The sequence below is a fragment of the Monopterus albus genome, unplaced genomic scaffold (assembly GCF_001952655.1).
Source record: "Monopterus albus unplaced genomic scaffold, M_albus_1.0 scaffold217.1, whole genome shotgun sequence".
Lineage (NCBI taxonomy): Eukaryota > Metazoa > Chordata > Actinopteri > Synbranchiformes > Synbranchidae > Monopterus > Monopterus albus.
In genome coordinates this window covers 116,784-135,691 of record NW_018128097.1, presented here as the reverse complement: position 1 = coordinate 135,691, position 18,908 = coordinate 116,784, and positions in this window count along the sequence as shown.

The following is an 18,908-nucleotide window of genomic DNA, read 5'->3' as shown; positions in this document are numbered from 1 at the left end:
AGTGGAGTGAAGCTGGGAAGCTGACGGCGTAACTGGCCGAGGAGAAGCACACAGCAGGTACGTAGAACAGGAGAGTTCGCCAGCATCGCTGGGGATTCAGGAAACTCACAGGTGAGTAGAAGGAGAAGGTTTTTAGAAGGAGATTGGAGAGTAGACAGCGTCACTGGCAATGTGGGGATACACAGCAGGTAAGCGGAACAGGAATCTACGCCAGCATCACTGGGGATTCAGGTAACTCACAGGTGCGTGGCCTGGAGCCGGAGAGCTAATAGTGTCGAGGGTAGAAGCCAAGGCAGGGAAACTGGAAACAGTGTCAAGGAACAACAATTCTTTTCATCAGGAGATGCAGTGGGCAAAAGTGTCTCGGAAGAAACTTCAACAGACTGGTAACAAGCAAACTCCTGCCTGCTGGTAAAGTAGGAGCTGGTATGTGAGATTATTATGTACCGCTGCCATGCCACGCCCGAACCAGCACCTGTCTGTCAGGAGGAGAGAGGGAGAAGGAGAGACAGAGAGAGAGAGAGAGAGAGCAAGCAGCGAGCAGCCATAACACTGACAGCTACTTGCATTTGTTAGTGGCTTGCAAAGGATCAATCGTTTGGTGTGTGTAGAAATATACTTGGCTAATATAGTGATTCTATTTCAGTTTGTACTGGCTGAAAGACAGTTGACTTGTGAAACAAGATACCAGGCTGCCTTTTCTTAAATGCTGCGAAAGCTGGCTGACAAAAAGTACACAGATCTGCAGAAAAACACTGTGGCAACATCGCTGTTACCATTAATCAAAGAGAAGATTAGAAGTAGGTGTAGATCCCTGAGCTGTTAAGATATTTCTTTAAGAATTCTTGTATTTATTAAACATCTTTCAATGACATTTGGGTATAGTATGAAATAATGCCCTCTAAAAGCAAAAATATCTGGTGAATTGTGGAAACAGACATTACTCCTAACGTGTCCCGGCTGGTATTGAATTTATTTATAAATGAGCATTTATAGGCTCCCTGCTGTTCGTTTGTCTTTGTGCCCAGTTTGAGTTATTCTGGAAACCCATTGTGTTTGTGAATGCACTAGAGGATTTGGCCGACTTTGTTCTTCACCATGTGGTGTCAGGTCAAGAAAGGGAGACTAGACTGAAAGTATCCTGAAAGGTTTTCTGCCACAGTATCTATGTGCACACTAAAACTGGAGCCTACAGTAATCTTCATTATTGATGTACAGAGGTTAAAGGAGAAATATACTTGAAATATAAACCCAAATTCTATAAAGTGAATAAACAGAAAAAATAAAGCAACTAACTCTTTGTAGTTTGTAGCTGGTGGAAGGCAAAGCAGAAGAATTGTTGCATCCAAAGACAAAATCCAGGTAGCTGATTTACCACCAAGTAACAAAACAGGCAATGTGGAACTAATTTAACACAACAGTCTCTGGTCCACTTGTCAAAGTTTTCTACTTCTGTCATATATAGCAGGATTCGCAGGTCCTCTGCAAAACATAGGGCTTTCTGGAGCAAGTCTGGGCTGGTTGCTCTAGAGATGACTGCACTGCCAGAGCCTTTTCCATGTGTTCAGGTTTGGACAAATTTTAGTTCAATACTGTGGTTTTGAGGATGTTTGGCTGGTCCTCACAATTTCAAATACTGGATTTTAGGGTTAGGGTTGTGACTCAGGAGGTAGAGTGGGTTGTCCACTAATTACAGGGATGGAAGTTTGATCCCCTGTGGTCCACATGTCAAAGTATCCTTAGGCAAGGCAATGAAACTCAAGTGCTCCCAGTGGCCCGGTCCAGCACCTTGCCTGGCACCTAGGCTGCCATCAGTATATGAGTGTATATGTGAATGGATGAATGTGAGGCATAAATTGTAAAGCACTTTGTCCATTTGGTTAGAAAAGTGCTATTTAAGTGCATTCCATTTACCGACAACTGAAAGGAAATTAGTGCAGCTTTAAGTAATGGATTTGAATTCTTCCAGCAGTGTTAACTGTAGAAAAAATGACTGGGTGCACAGTATGCATTTCCTTCATTATATCCAGTGAAGCAGGATATAACACTTTTCATGGTTAAAACCACCTTTTATTAGTAATTTTGAAATGTTGATAGAACAAATGTGGCTCAGTCTGGTTTGCTTGATAACAGCATAGAAGAGATTGTTGAATAATAACATTATTATACTGCCAGGTTGTCATAATATCTTTGATTAGGAAGTTAGTGTCTCAGCAATGAAAACTCCTCACTGACAAACACAGAATGTGGCCTATTTATTGCACTACAATGCTTTTCTCATGTAATCCTGGAAGCAAACTACTACAATCACAGAGTCAAATCAGACATTTGCGCATCCTACTGCAGCATGTTCCTGTGTCACGGTTGTCACGCTGCACTACAAAAGGAGATGATGACTGTAGCCCTACGTGCGCATGTATCATGTGCTAACCCCCAGGAGAAGTTTATATTTGGAATCTGTCTTCCAAAATGCATTGAGCAATAAAGTGGCTTCTAGATGTTGGCAGTCTGTGAAAGGAATTTTTTCCAACGCTGCCTCAATAAATTTGTCTCTGCCCTAATCCATAACGATTATATGATATGTACTGTATATGTATGGTACAGAATTTCATGCCTATTATAAAAATAACTGCTCTGTTTGCTGTGTGTTGCTATAATTACTCTATGATGCTGTGAATCATGACTCCAATTTTAGATACTGTATGTGAAGGTTTCATATAGTATTATAATGAATATACATGAAAATATACAAATACATACACTTAAATTCACTTTTATCATTTTATCAAAAGAACATGAGTCAAAATCAAAATGTATGATTAGAAATATAGAAGAAAAAATAAGCTCATACTTATAACAAAACCCACAGTCACGTGGTTTACAAAATCAATGAAGCATCAATTTTTTATTTAACAATAGCAAAATTAACTAATATTGCTTTGGACAACACACTATTGTATACTGAATTACACTGTGTCAAATATTTTATTCATGAATATTTGTTTGTCATAATGTAGCAGCGTCCTTTATTGCTCCTTATTGTTATTTATATTCTTTGCTGATTAGCGTAGTTTTGTCATTAGACCTCAGTAACACACTGTATTTGAGTGTTATGATTTTTATTACGTGTTCAGGGGGGTTGCTGCAAACCAAATGCCCCTTTTTGAAAAACAGTACGCGTTATTAAATAATTCATCAGATATTTGTGTATAGTAAGGATATAAAAGGGATCATACATGAAATTGTTATTCATTAAAAGTATTATGATAAGTATTCTAACTCACAAAATAGACAGTCACCCAGTCAATAGCATTTAAAGCAGTAGGGTGCTCCTGACATAGTTTTCTTAGATAGCTAAGAGCAGCGGGTCATCCAAGACCACCAGAGGTTGTTTAACTTGACATTCAGCCAGTAAAACTTGTCAGAGTTTTAGACCATCTATAATATACCATGTAAACATCTTGAGAAATTCCACAGAGAAGACTTTACCATTTCTAAAAAATACGACAAGCTGCTGTTTAGCAGGTCACTTGTCTTATTTCCTTGGCAGGTCCCACAAAGATCTACAGTAGCAGTGACACCAATAGTAATAATAGATAAATAAATCACAAATTACATCATTAAATTCAAACTAATAAATAACTCTCAGTTGTTAGCCAGCCATTTTGAATGCCGTCACCCCTTTAATATTTTTTATTAAATTACTTAAATGTCTTCACTACACATACAGTGCCTTGCGAAAGTATTCGGCCCTATGTGAAGGTTTCATATAGTATTATAATGAATATACATGAAAATATACAAATACATACACTTAAATTCACTTTTATCATTTTATCAAAAGAACATGAGTCAAAATCAAAATGTATGATTAGAAATATAGAAGAAAAAATAAGCTCATACTTATAACAAAACCCACAGTCACGTGGTTTACAAAATCAATGAAGCATCAATTTTTTATTTAACAATAGCAAAATTAACTAATATTGCTTTGGACAACACACTATTGTATACTGAATTACACTGTGTCAAATATTTTATTCATGAATATTTGTTTGTCATAATGTAGCAGCGTCCTTTATTGCTCCTTATTGTTATTTATATTCTTTGCTGATTAGCGTAGTTTTGTCATTAGACCTCAGTAACACACTGTATTTGAGTGTTATGATTTTTATTACGTGTTCAGGGGGGTTGCTGCAAACCAAATGCCCCTTTTTGAAAAACAGTACGCGTTATTAAATAATTCATCAGATATTTGTGTATAGTAAGGATATAAAAGGGATCATACATGAAATTGTTATTCATTAAAAGTATTATGATAAGTATTCTAACTCACAAAATAGACAGTCACCCAGTCAATAGCATTTAAAGCAGTAGGGTGCTCCTGACATAGTTTTCTTAGATAGCTAAGAGCAGCGGGTCATCCAAGACCACCAGAGGTTGTTTAACTTGACATTCAGCCAGTAAAACTTGTCAGAGTTTTAGACCATCTATAATATACCATGTAAACATCTTGAGAAATTCCACAGAGAAGACTTTACCATTTCTAAAAAATACGACAAGCTGCTGTTTAGCAGGTCACTTGTCTTATTTCCTTGGCAGGTCCCACAAAGATCTACAGTAGCAGTGACACCAATAGTAATAATAGATAAATAAATCACAAATTACATCATTAAATTCAAACTAATAAATAACTCTCAGTTGTTAGCCAGACATTTTGAAAGTCGTCACCCCTTTAATATTTTTTATTAAATTACTTTACTTTCGCAAGGCACTGTATCATGAGTGTGGACAGACATGCGTGTAAACTACAACTTGACTGGTTGGCAGAGGCAAACAACGGTGATGTGGTAATTCTAGTTTGGGCCTAAACCCTCTACACCCCTATTTAATTACTGTAACCATGACAATGAGGCTCCGGCACATAATAACGGTGTACTCAGCCTGCTAGGAGGTGAAGCACAGCCCTACTGACAAACAACAGTGATCTCAGTCATAACTGATAACAGCTATTGAATGCCATGATAAGATTTGAAGCCATGACTGTTCTTCTATCCCTTTTCAGTATATGTATATTTTGACATATAGTCAGTGCACCAAGAATGTATGTGATTAAAAATATATACATATATAAAAGCATCAGTGCTGACATCTAAAATGGTGCATTACTGTCAAATGTGGTATGTTTATGACATTTTGTAGCGAGACTGCAGCTGTGTTAACTTTCCTAAACAGGATAAGTGTTAGTTGTTGAGTGAGTAGCTGCTGTTGGCTTTTTTTTTCCACTTTCCAGTCAGACCGATGAATGCACCAAAAAAATCCCACATCTGACATCAACAGTGGTTTAAAGATATACAGGATATTTAAATTACTTCAAAGAAATGTATTATTTGTCCCTTGTTTGCTGCAGCACCACAGTTATGTATGAAGGGTAAGAACTCTTTTGTCACAATGACATTGACATCCTTGCACTGCACTGATGTGATGATGTGCATTGTGAAGGTAAAGGCATCAAAATTTATAGAGTCATTTTGTGTCCGATAGATATCCCAGATGAATGTGGACTAATACAAAAAAGATTTTATTACAATGAAGAGCTTGTGGGACTGTTAGAAAACACACACACAAAATACAACCAATGTGTGCACTCATGATAAAGTGAGAAGCCAAGAAAAGCGAGACTTCCACTGGCACCAACTGATATTTAATGAGCTGTGGTGTTTCCACGTCTCTTAGAACTGAAGTCCCTACTCGACACCTGAAGACTGAGTCAGATTCAATGGACCCTTTATATTCTTTTCTGCTTATTGTTTAATCCATGAGTTCAAACTTAAATAATGAAAATATCAAGACAAGCTCCCCTGAACACTACAAGAGCTCTCCACAGAAGAAGCACTTAGTAAAACAAATTAGGAGAAAACATATAATAATGAAAAAAAACATTAGTAATCAATGGCAATGAACTGCTGCATGTTATTCATTTGTTTAAAAAAAATTACTTCTAAGACCATTTTTTGGCAGAGCTGCTCTGTGTGAAAGATTGGCAAAGTAACTATTTTGTATTTGAGATTCTTTTGTTGCCTTACATCCGCCAGACAGTCCTCACGCTGCATCCCAAAGCCATTAACACCTCAGAGTTAATAATTCAGCCCTTGCGACAGTTAACTCCTCACACACACACAGTGGACATTAAAATGTGCCAGCATGCCATTTGGGAGCAGAGCTGCTATCTTCTCTGTGTTTTAATTACTGTCATTACAGGAAATAGTGCAGACAAGTGTTTGTGTTGTGTTCTCCCACTTTCCTTTTCTCACCCAGACTCACAGCGTTCAGGGTGAGCCGTTCCCAGGCCTGACTGCCTCAGTAAATCATCAGTCATGCTCAGCTGTGTTGTGCCTTGCTTTGACAGCAAGAGGGCCACAGATCAGCAGCATTACCTTATCACAATCTGACTGTATCTGCTTTACAAATGAAGGCTTGTCAGCAAGAAAAATATGTTGAACATTTTTACATTTTGTTGTTTCCCAGAATGCAATGTGTGTGAGCGTACTTTTAAAAAAAGATTAAATTCATCAGTACAGTGGAGCTCTTTTTGCTGCGTGCACTTGCTGGCCAGTTAATTTCCATGTGCATTTGCTTTTATAACAGCCATTGGTCATGGGCTGCTGACAGGTGCTGTAAGTGTGTGATTTTGCTGCATAGTTACACTGTTGCAGAATAAATTCCTGCAACCAGCCAGGGAGATATTTTTGTCAAGATAATTTTTGATCATTCTCACATGTATTGAGAGTTAGGCAGACAGGGAACAGGAGGAGAGGGAGGAGTTATGATGTGTAGCAATCAAACAGAGGACACTGGGGTTAGCTGATAGACGCCTTCACCATTTGGCTGCTTGGGTGGCAAAACTGCTGAGATATCTGAAAGAGGACATATGATCCAACATAATGAAACTTAAAAAAATATGTTTAGAAATTCTTCACACATTGTTTCCTATAAATGCATAAGCATTTATGATAAGGATCCCCTAAATTTGTTTTCTAAAAGGACATGATAACTATGGTGTTTCTAAACTACCTCGAACATGTCTTTGGTACTGCACCTTCCTGTTATGCACTGGCATGTATTCAGTCCTATATTCAGCAGGCTAATATTAGATATTTGATGAGAGTTAGTCTAAATGTTGTTTTAAAGAAGATAATTCTGGTGGATAAATTACCAACTACTTTTATCCTTATTTGTTAATTTCATACTAATACTTTTATTTAAATAGTCCCCCCTCAAAAAAAAAAAAAAAAATTGTAAAATTTAAAGATGGTGGCTTTAAAGAATATCAAATATAGTTATGGATATTGTCTTAAATCATAGAAACTGCTCAGAATAATAGAGGACACTCATCTTGATGAAGTATTATATTTTATGTTTTGTAGAACACAGTAAATGATGATTCAAATGCATTAAACTGAAATTAGTTTAATGGGAAAACAGTCGAGTCTGATTGATGAGCCTCCTTTTAGAACGTTGTGTATCCAAGCTACTGCATAGAGCAGATTTGAGGTCTTTGAAGCACTCGGTGACTAAAATACTACTAATAATAAACACAAGTTTTCAAAGAGTAATGCAGCCTCTAGCTCATCAAATTATAATTTTATAGTGTGCATTATTTAAGGTTAAGCTAGGTTCCCTTTGCTTCAGACTGGGGTTTCCAAAATCATATATTGTGTATATATGTCGTCATCAAATAAATAGAAAAAAATCACAGCCAGTGCTTCATATTTTTATTTATTATGTGGATGGTAGCAGATGTTTTAGGGACTGTAGTCATTTTTATTAACGAGTATTAAACAAGTGTTAGAAAATTAGAATATATTTTGGATGCTAGGCGAAGTATGATAAATATTCACATTTCAAACAAGTTGCTTATAATACATATTTAAATAAGAACAGACAAGTGCATAATTTAACAGTAATCATAGTTTGACTCATTCTACATTGTCCAGATTAACAACAGTTTTAAATGTAAAATCAACATTACATCATAACTAATAATCACAGATAATGATCATCAATAGACACAACAAATCTTTTTAAAATCTGAATCAGTCATTCAGTCCATGTGCAGGCTATAGTTTATTTTCGTATGTTGGCCTATACATCTGATGTCAAGACTTTTTTAGAGAGGTAATCACACTTTTTTCAATGTATCAACAACAAATCATTTACAAATCAAATGATCATTCATCAGAATTTGGTATATTTTGTCTTACAGCAACTTACTCTACTAAACCTAGCTTTTCTTTTGATTTTACAGTAAACACGGTGCTGAATTATAGTTTCATCATAAAATGCAATATATTATATATTTTAGAGGAGGGAAAATAGAACAAAAATCACCTCATTTGCTCATTTTATCAGACTTTCTCTAACAAATCTGTCAGTAACACAATAACTGAGATATAATGGTGGTGGCAGTGGGGTATTTTGAACAACATTTTTATTCATGAAAATGTGTTGTGAACTCCTTCTTTAAAGTCGATTCTCTGGTCCAAAATGTTCTGAGCAGAAACACACCATGTAACCATTAGACCTGCAGCAAGTCTCAGACAAGACTTAGTGCAGCCTTTCAGCACAAATACGGCTCTTTTGAAATCCACAGACCTCAGCCAGAATAAACAGCAGTACAATAGAAGCTCGTACAATATCATCCCTCATTCAGAGTCACTTCCTCACCGCTCTTTTGGCAGCAGTGTTTATTGTGTGGAAGGAAGTGAAAAAACACAGCAAAGTGTAGCTTTGACAGATGTAAGAAATTGTGTGCACAAGAATTGTATATCTTCAGGGATTTCATGCTTGTAAGACAAATGAAATTGTTTTTGAGGGAACAGAAAGCAATTTGTCCAATCTCTTTTCTTCTAATGATTTTTTAATATCTGAAGCTATAAACAGACAGTGGAGTAAACCTGGTTGCTCTACTTGGCTGGGATGCATCATCTAAAGTGTACTGTGGACTAATATTCTCTCTGGCTTTGATTAATTATACCCATTTCTGTCAGTTTACAAAAACATCCCAGGTCTCAGCTCAGTTTTTTTCTTAAATTGCTAGTGTCAAAAGTGGAAGTATTTTCTTTAGCTAATTGAAATGCCATAGACGTCTGTGAGAAACTCAGGCCGCCCCACCAGACTGCTGGCCAAGTGAGCTGCACAGTTGCAGCTACAGTGTCTCCACGGAGATTGCAGAGTGATTATAAAGAAGTGCCTCCATGTTTTTAGCCTGTCTACAGGGTTCAGCACAATGCGGCGGAGATGAAAGGTCAGTTGCGTAACCTGGGAGTAATTTCACTGATTGGTTATTCATGTCTGGGTCTGAACTGGTGGACTTTACTAGGGACTCATGAACCAGAAAGCTAGAGGGAGAGAAAGAGACCCATCATGCACAGATGGTTTGTTAGAGAGTCTACTCAAAGTAGCCTTTACTCTTGGCTGAAAGACAAGTGTTAAATCACTTTGCATCTTTAAGAAAATTTTAGAACTATTTTAAGTCTTTCACAGAGATACAGACATGTCTATTTTTAATGTAAACAACGAAAGCTTAACCATATAAAGTCATTTTTCTAAAGAGGTCTTGTTCATATATAACAGTCCCATTTGTTATGGTGTTTTATTCCCACACTTCATTGCTTGCGATGTGGGGCTGCTACGTACAGTTACAGAAACAAAGTCCATCAAAGCGTGCAACACTAATGGTCAGTAGGTACATCTCAGTTCCCTTAATTGCATCCACGCTTCTCTCTCTAGTCTTTTCCTTGTGTCTTAGTTTCGCCCACATAAGATGCAAGAAAAATATGCAAGGAGAGAGGGCTTGAGGAACCAAAGGCATGAGACTGTGTTTCCTCTGAGCCTTCATCTGAAGCGTCCAATCACCAACCGATTTTCAATAAAGAGGCGTGTCTATCCATTAAAGACTTTTGCAAATGATGGTTTCATGTATCCTCACTCATGGCTCCTCCAGGCATCGTCATCCTGCTCCTCAAAGCAGGAACAAGAACTTACAATAAGAACAAACATCCTTCAGGATGTCGGACCAGAACAACTTCTGGGGTCAAGCAAGTATCAAGGAGCGAGGAATGATCAGTTACCCGATCAGCTACCCGACTCTCAGTACCTGAGGGTTTGGGCTGAGTTTGGACAGAAATTTAGAAATTCTGTTCGGGTCCAGTTCAGGTTCAGACACACAGGACAAACTTTAGGCTAGATGGGTGGAGCACTCAAATGTCTGCTTCATTTTTTCTCTCTCTCTCATATATGCATCATTTTAGCATAAAGAACGGAAGGGCAAATGTAAGCATCTGTTGATTATTAGAGTTGGTTATTGCATTGTTTTTGATTAGAATTCTTTGATTATGTTGAGTTACAAAGCCTTTTTATTGAATAGCTAAGGTTAGTTTATAGCCTGTGAATGTGCAGTTAACAATCAGAGGAGCTTTATGAATGTTTTATTTAAATACATGATATTCACATAACATTATCAGATGCTCAGAATTTTGTATGACTTGACTTGTGACTTGCTTCACCTATAGCAGGGACTCGACTTGACTTGCTTGATTCTCACCACAGTAACCTGAGAGTTGCTTGACACTTAAGACTTGCTTGCAACTTGCATTTGTGTGATGTGCTGCCTCTGCTTGTAGCACTCACGGACAAACCCACCGTAACATCACCCACTGGTTTTCTGAAGAGTGGTTTTGAAGCTCAAGTCTGGCCGGCACCATGTTGATAGTGCTTCACTCTGCCTGCTATGACAAATCCAAAAATGGGAAAAGAAGCAGAGCGTGAGTGGAGCTGGCTAGACGGCTAGCAGCCAGCCACCTATGGCAGGACCCTTCCATCTGTCACTCAAAGTAGACCTGCCCTTAATTATGCATAATGTTTAGTCGTAGTATAATTTAAATGGACAGATTATAAAAAAATTCACCCCCCTACAGTTGTGATGGAAAGGTAAATTAGCTATGGAGACCAAAACTGTTTTTGTACCAGGCTGTAAACATGTTTATTTCTGCTGTAAAGTTGGACATTTTAATACAGGAGTCTATGGAGACTGACTCCCTTTTGGAGCCAGACTCTGTGGCCACTCGAGGAACTGCAGGTTTTGGCACTTCTGCTGTGGTTTTATTTCTCAGCCTCGGAGGTTGCCGCTTGGTAGCACTATGAAGAAATAAGTGGGTTCTTGTTTTGTGCATGTGCGTATGCACAGGTGCGAAGGTGCAAATGCATTTCTGTGAGAATGTAGTTGGCTCAATACACATACCTGCCAGAGGTTTCTGTTCCTGTTCCACTGATTTACAGGTAGTGGTAATGTGCAAATGCAAGGAAGAAGAAGACTGCTAGCAAGTAAACATGGATGTAAATAATACAGGTTCCAAATGTTAAAAATTAGTTTTGTGTCTTAGTGAGAAACACTATGCAAGGGAGAAGAAGACTGCTAGCAAGTAAACATGGATGTAAATAATGCAGGTTCCAAATGTTAAAGATTAGTTTTGTGTCACCGAATATAAGCAAGAAAGGTCACAAGGCACAAATACATTTTTCTAAACCATTTTATATAAAAGACCAATATCAAAAACAGCCTCAATTCAAGGGCTGTTTAGTCACAAGATCTTCATCAACAGATGGAGTTGTTGTAGTTGTAGATGTAGATGTTCGTTTATATAGATATTTTAGATAAATAAAAGATAATTTACAGCACTTTAAAGACTTCTCATTTATGTTAAGGTCTTTATGCCAACATGGAAATATGAACTTTGAAAATCTATATTTCTATAACAACTGGCCAAACTCTATTTGCTAACAAAGATCAGATAATATAATTTAAAGCTCCAGAACACAGTTTAAATGTACTATGAGGTCAAATTGTCTTGTCAAATGCTGTTTCAGAGGTTAAGAATAAACCTAATAATGTCAAATTTATTTCTGATGCTGTCCTTTGTACAGTAAATGTTCATTGCTGAGCTGTACCAACAGTACCATATTTACTGTAGCTCTGGACAATGTTACAGTGTAAATTATCACATTAATGGACATTTAGGATAAGTTCCTTTTTATTTTTACTTGCAAATAAGTAACTTCTTTTTTTCCTCAAGTGCCTTTTGTTACCATAAAAGACGCCACAAATCTATGTCCTCAAAATGTCTCCCGAATGAACTGGTGAGTAAAATGTTATGGGGAAAAAAGATCTGGTTTATACAAAAAATCTGAAATGCTGACATTTACAAAAATGACATAAATGGTTTTACATCTATGCCAGCTGTGACAGAAAGTCCCCTGATCTCTATTTGCCCTTTCAGGTTACTTTTGTCCCTCTGACCCTTTCTCCAGCTCCCCATTGTGTCAGCCAATGCGGACAAGTGTGTTTCCTTCCCATCTTTGTTTAGATTTCTCATATGAGTTGAATAAACAAGGGTCTTTGGCTGAAGATGGATGATGTATTCTGAGGGCAGGACAGCTTGAGGAAGAATAATAGTACATGTTATGTGCCTGAAGATTCCTGAACTACCTCTATAAGGTTAATTGGTTCAAGTGCAGATCAGCTACAATGTGAGAATTGACATAACATTAAACACTGGCAGTGCTTGCGAGGCATTTTAAATCACTGTGAGATGTCATATACCCTACTATTTATAGTAAAAAAAAAAAAGGAAAAATATCAGTTTCTGTTTAAATACCTTTTTGAACTAGCCTGAATTTAACCTTTGTCAACATGTGGCTGTAAATTGTATGTTGTAGCTACAACCTCCCACAGCAGTGTTGGATTTTTTTACCCTACTGATCTAAATTTCAGGCAGGTATTTGTAGTAGCTCTCTCCCATATGTCTTGAAAAGAGTTGTAATAAATCAGCTAACCCTCTCTTTAACAATGACTCATTTAGAGGCCAATGAATCAGTGCTACTCATACTGGCCTGGTGTGAATGGTTACGAACAATAGCAGAAACTCTCTTTGTCACACATTTATAGACTAAACCATTGTTTTCCACTTCTGTTCTAGACAGTGGGAGGTTTATTTATTTATTGCAGTTGATAGTGAAGATGGAAACAGGAGACATAGGGGTAAGAGAGAGAGAGGTGGTTTGACATGCAAAGGTCGTATCAAACCATGGACACTGCATTTACATGGCATGTGCGTTCAGCTAGGGTGCTCTGGTTTATGTTCTTCACTTGTATGTGAATATTACACAACACATAACTGGACAAGCCAGAAAGTCAGGAGTTTATAGTCACGTTATTTTGTATGCATGCAATAGCATGGTGTAGTTACCATGTCATGGGATACTTCTGAGTGACAGCTACAACCTGCAAGGTGGAAGTCTGGCTTTCTGCTAGAGATGAGAATTATGTGCTGCTTTGAATTGTTTCATTTAGTTCAGTTCAAAGTTTCAAAGTTAGCAACTTTGTAGGTCATTTCTTTTGTTCTAAACTGCTTTATTCATCTTGAAAAGTAATTAAATTTAAAGCAATTGTCTCATGTAAAGTATATCTGCATGCCTTTGGTACTGTATGTAAAGAAAGTGTTAAAAAAGGAAGATATTCTAAAATGGCCTGGATACATTTGTTGGCACCCCTAGAAAAGTTTATAAATAACTGTATTATCTTGATAGTTCAAACTATTTGTTTTCTTTAATTACTATCAGAGATGTCTTAAATCTTGTAATCAGGCATTTGGCCAATTTAAATGGAGAAAAGTAGCCACTCTGCTGTTTGGTATCATCGTGTGCACCACACTGAACATGGACCAGAGAAAACACAGCGGAGAGTTGTCTGAGAAGATCAGAAAGAAAATTACAGTCAAGCATGCCGAGGGTAAAAGAGCAGCTTGATGTTCCTGTGACTAAAGTTGCAAATATTTTTAAGAAGTTTATGGTCTGGGGGACTGTAGCTAACCTCCATGGATGTGGCCACAAATCCAAATCCACCCCAGATTAAACACAAGTATAATGTAGAATGGCTGACAAAGAGCCAAGGAAAACTTTCAAAAGACACAAGCTAAACTCCAAGGTCAAGGTACATCAATGTCTGATTGCACAATCCATCGCTTTCCGAGCAGCAGTGGGCTCAATGGAAGAAGACCCTGGAGGACTCAACTGCTGAAAAAAAAAAACAAACAACAAAAGGGCCAGATTGGAATTTGCTAGAATTGCACATTGACAAGCCACAATGCTTCTGGGAGAATGTCCTAGAGAGATGAGACAAATTGAGCATTTTGGTAAGTTACGTCAGCACTGTGCTCACAGATGCACAGATGAAAAAAATGTAACTTTCAAAGAAAAGAACTCCATACATTCTGTGAAACATGGAGGGGGCTCGGTTATGTTTTGGGGCTACTTTGCTGCATCTGCCACAGGGTGACTTGAATCTGTGCACAGTGAAACCTCCAGACTGTCCAAGCATTTTGGAACAAAATGTATATTGCGCAGTGTCAGAGAGCTTTGTCTCAGCCACAGACCATGGGTCCTCCAACAGGATAATGACCCAAAACGCACAGCTACAGTAAAAGCACCACGAATGGCAAACAAAACACTGGACTATTCTGAAGTGACCTTCTGTGAGCCTTGATCTAAATCCATTCAAATATATATGGGAAGGACTGAAACTTCAGCCTGGGGAAGGCAGCTTTCAAACCTTTATATTTTCACATCATGGTCTTTGGCCTTTAAATCATACAATATACCCATCACAGCAGCATGGTCATATGCATATTGTATGTGTGTGTCTGTGTGTGAACACAGGGACACAGAATACAAATTTTCTCATGAACCTTGACTCTTCCTGTGTTTAGCACTGAGGATCCGTGGCCTTGGGTTAATGCATAGTGTTGTGGCTGAGTCAGACTCTGTCTACTTGGATGCACCAGCAGGAAAAAACACTGATAGAAGCCAGAGGAGTTTACCCAACAAGGACCTCAGCTTCTAATCTGCAATTGGTAAAGTCTTTGCTCCAGACAATGTGAGTTTGTTTCCCAATTTTGAGTTTTTAATTGACTTGATGGGTGAACTCGTGTTGTGACGGCTTCCACTAGGGGACTTGAGCTCAGCATAAGCTTTCCCATGCTGGTCCCCTGCCTGATATCCTCGCATGGTTTTCTCAGCATCTCTCTGTCCTGTGTTAGTAGCAGGGGTGGCCGGGCCATGTGAGAAACAAAAAGAGGACTTTGTTTCCCAGTGGAGAGAAAGAGTTGGATCTCGATCAGCCTTGTGTCAGGAGAGCCTATTCTCTTTTGTACAACCCTAATCATCTTTCTTTTAAGGGCATGTTTATGTTTGCACATTTTTCCCCGTTCATTTGTACTGAAGAAGACTGAACTCATGAGAATGCTGTTGCAGCCTGCAATGCCTTGTCTCCTAGCTCTGTATGGGCATGAAGGCACAGTCTCGGCAGCATTTTGACCTATTTCGTGTTCATTTTTAGGCCATAATCTGCTAAAACGTACACACCGTAGATGGGTACAAACATTGTCAGGCGGTCGGGTACTGATCTCGAAAATATTGTTTGTGGGAAAACATTGTTGCAGCTGCATTTCCCACAATTATGCCGCTTGAGTTACAGTGATGGGATTCATGGCAGCATCCCAACAAACTGGGGGGTGGGACAAAAAAGAGAAGAAGAATGTTCAGAGAAAAATTGCAGTGATATAACTCTATATTCTTTTTAAAAAAGTCATTGTGAATACTATTTGTGTTCCTGAAAATATTATAGACAGCTGTAATGGTGAGCATTAGGTGTGTTTCTTACTGGTCCTGTATCAGCCTCTTCTTGCCGCTCATTCTTGCTTAAAGGCCTCTTTCTCTCAGTTCCATTCTATTTCCCTGACACTTTCTAATCCTCTTTCACATACCTAGAGTGAAATTCGCTTTATCTAAATCTCTGAGCCTCTTTCTTTTTCCTTTCCCTTATCCAGCCTTGTGTCATCCAGGAGTGCTTGGAGGCGTTTCCGCTCCCAAACTCCCCATGAGCTCTGGTCTCCCTAGTGGGATATTAATAAGAGAGAGGAGGGGAACAGTGAGACACACTCCCAGGCGGGACGAGGGTGGAAAGTAAGAAGTGGGAAAAGGGTCGGGGCTCCGGCCGGCAGCCGTAAATCCATGCACAGATTGTGCACACACACACACAAACAAATACAGCATGTTTTTTAGAAGAAATAAATGGATAAAGGGGAAGTGACTGACTGAGAATAAAAAAAAAACACTACAATATATTTTATCTAGGCACCTTTTATGTTTGCTTGATTGTCCTGCATACAGTAGGAATTGAGAGTGAACACAAGTGTCTGGACTGTTTTGTTTCCTCATGGGTGAGAAAAATGACAAAACCAAGAAAATTTGAAATATTTCCAATCTTTATAATGATCAAGTTAAAATCCATTATGTTCTGTTGATTTTATGCAAATATTTTGTAGGTTTTAAAGCTGGAAAATGAATATGACTATTACTGTATGTGCAGTTAACATAATTTTTTTGTTTCATTCATTATGCTATAAAGTGGCGTTTGCAGTGAAGCTAAAGTGTGTGTTGCCTTTAGGGGAACGCTGCTGAGCCATTGTCAGAAGTTTGTAGGACAAAAGTGGCCTGTGCTGTCTGATCACAGTTCTTGTTGTCTCCATGTGGCATCAGCTATGGACAGCCAGTCCTCTAAATTAATGAGTTGAGATTTGCAACACTTCATGAGGATTATGCGGCGCAACCCATCTCTTCTTCATTGTCTGAAGTCAAAATATCCCGTCTTACAGCAAAATGTGTAGTAACTACGGTAGTCCACAGGGCCAAATGTACTAGTGTCACCGCCAAAGTTGTGACACCTTTCTAGCAGTGAAAACAAATTAAAGCGTTTAAGTTTAGGTACTGAAACTACATGGTTATGGTTAGGGAATGACCCTGGGTTCAGTTAAAACACTCTCAGTTGAAAAGTACAATGTTGCACGACATCAGACACGATATCCTAGGGTGTGTGAGAGAGAGGTGTTTGTTGGACCCATCCATCTGCCTCAGCCAAACTGGACATTCAGTGTTAGCTTCCTGATCCACACTCCGATCCAGTAGGTGGTGGTAAGGCACCATGTTGTTGTTTGCCAACTGCCATAAAACACTAAGAAGAACGTGAAGCCGGACACTGGGCTGTGATACAAACATAACTTAGCCATTGTAGGTCTTCATGTGAGACTGAGCTGGATTTCTCATATATACTGTAATATGTTCTTTTACATTAGTCATGTTTTCATATCAATGGCCTTTATATGTAAGTGGTACAAACATTACATAGAAATATGCATACCTAAAGAATTACCTGAACCCATATACAACTTATACTGTTAAACATGTCACATGTTGTCCAACATTCGCTCCAGCATATGGTGTGTGTCTCATCAGACAAACACTGAGGGAATAGAGGCCAAAGAGCGGTCTGACTGCTCAGCATATTTGTTCCAAATGTAACAAAAGATCTTGTCAGCATATTGCCAATCGATGCTTTCTCTTGTCTGCCTGCTGCGATGGCTCACCCACAGAAAACCCCAGACCAACAGAGAATGATGCTGATTTATGTATTGTGTTAGCGTGCCCATCATTCTTTACTGACTTTGCATTTGAGACAAACTGAAGATCTGCCTCTCTCTGCTGCGGTTCAAGTTTCAGGAAATGGAGCTGATCAGACAGCGAGCGCTAACCTCCTACACAGCTTAAGACTGGCACAGACTGACCTGTGTGGTCTCACTTCTCCTTTTCTGTCTGTTCCTGGTTTTATAACATATCAGCAAAAGTCACCCAGCCATACATTTGTCAGTGCTGGCACTTTAGCTTTAGACCAGACCAGTTTTTATGCACTCTGTGCCATTTTTAAACCTTTATCTGTAAAGCAGATTGCCAATGGCTCCACACAGAAAATCTAAACAAAACTCCTCTTCTACTGGAGAAGAGTTCAAACAAGTAAATAGATATTTAGTGGCGGGAGCTTATAGTGTAGCTCCTGAAGCAAATCAGGCACATACGCCCACTGTCATTTTTATCATATTTATAAGCAATAATACTAAATACTACCACAGAGAGACAATCAACGGAACAAGGTGCTGTTTTCTATCAGGTCTATTTTAACAACAGCAATACAACTGGGAAATGCTAAATTAAACAAATGGCACTCTGCAAGTGAGTTTTATGATCTCATTTTTAAAAAAATGTGTTATTTTAAAAGATGACCATGGAAAGATTTGGGTTTCAATAGGCTTGTTGTTTGCCAAAATTTGTGAACTGATTCAAAGCTGAGAGAAGTGACAAAACACAGGATTTCATTGTGGGAGGACAATGATCTGTGGAGCACTTCAGTAGCTCAGTGGTGGCGGACTGCAGTGACTGTAGAAACAGGAGGGTTTGCAAGAAGCTTTTAGTTTCATGTTCTTGAATCAATCATATTAGTCTGAAGTGTAACGATCTAAAAAACCCTCCTTTTGTACAATGTTTTGCTTCACAATTAAACTTAAAAAAATTTAATCAAATGTACTGTCTCAAGTTTATTATCCACCTTGAAGAGAGCAGCTTCTTGCTCATAATAGGATTTTATCAACTATTGTGTTTTTATAAATGGGTACTGTCAAATCGTTTTATACAATGAACAAACAGACAAAAATTCTGAGTGGAAAGTGGGTTTGGTAAGTTGAACGTTCTGTTCAGGGAAACAAAAGAGAAAACAACAGTTGATGGGAAATAAAACATCTGTACTAATTGTAATAAATATTACAAAAACTTTGTGTGTAAAGCATCTGAATGACAGGCTGAGGACCTAAAATGTCTTCTGCAACACCAGCAGAGAAATGTCTTCACAACAAGTTACAGCAACAATCTCCAGTGCACCTCTGCTATCATTACTGCCAGGCCAG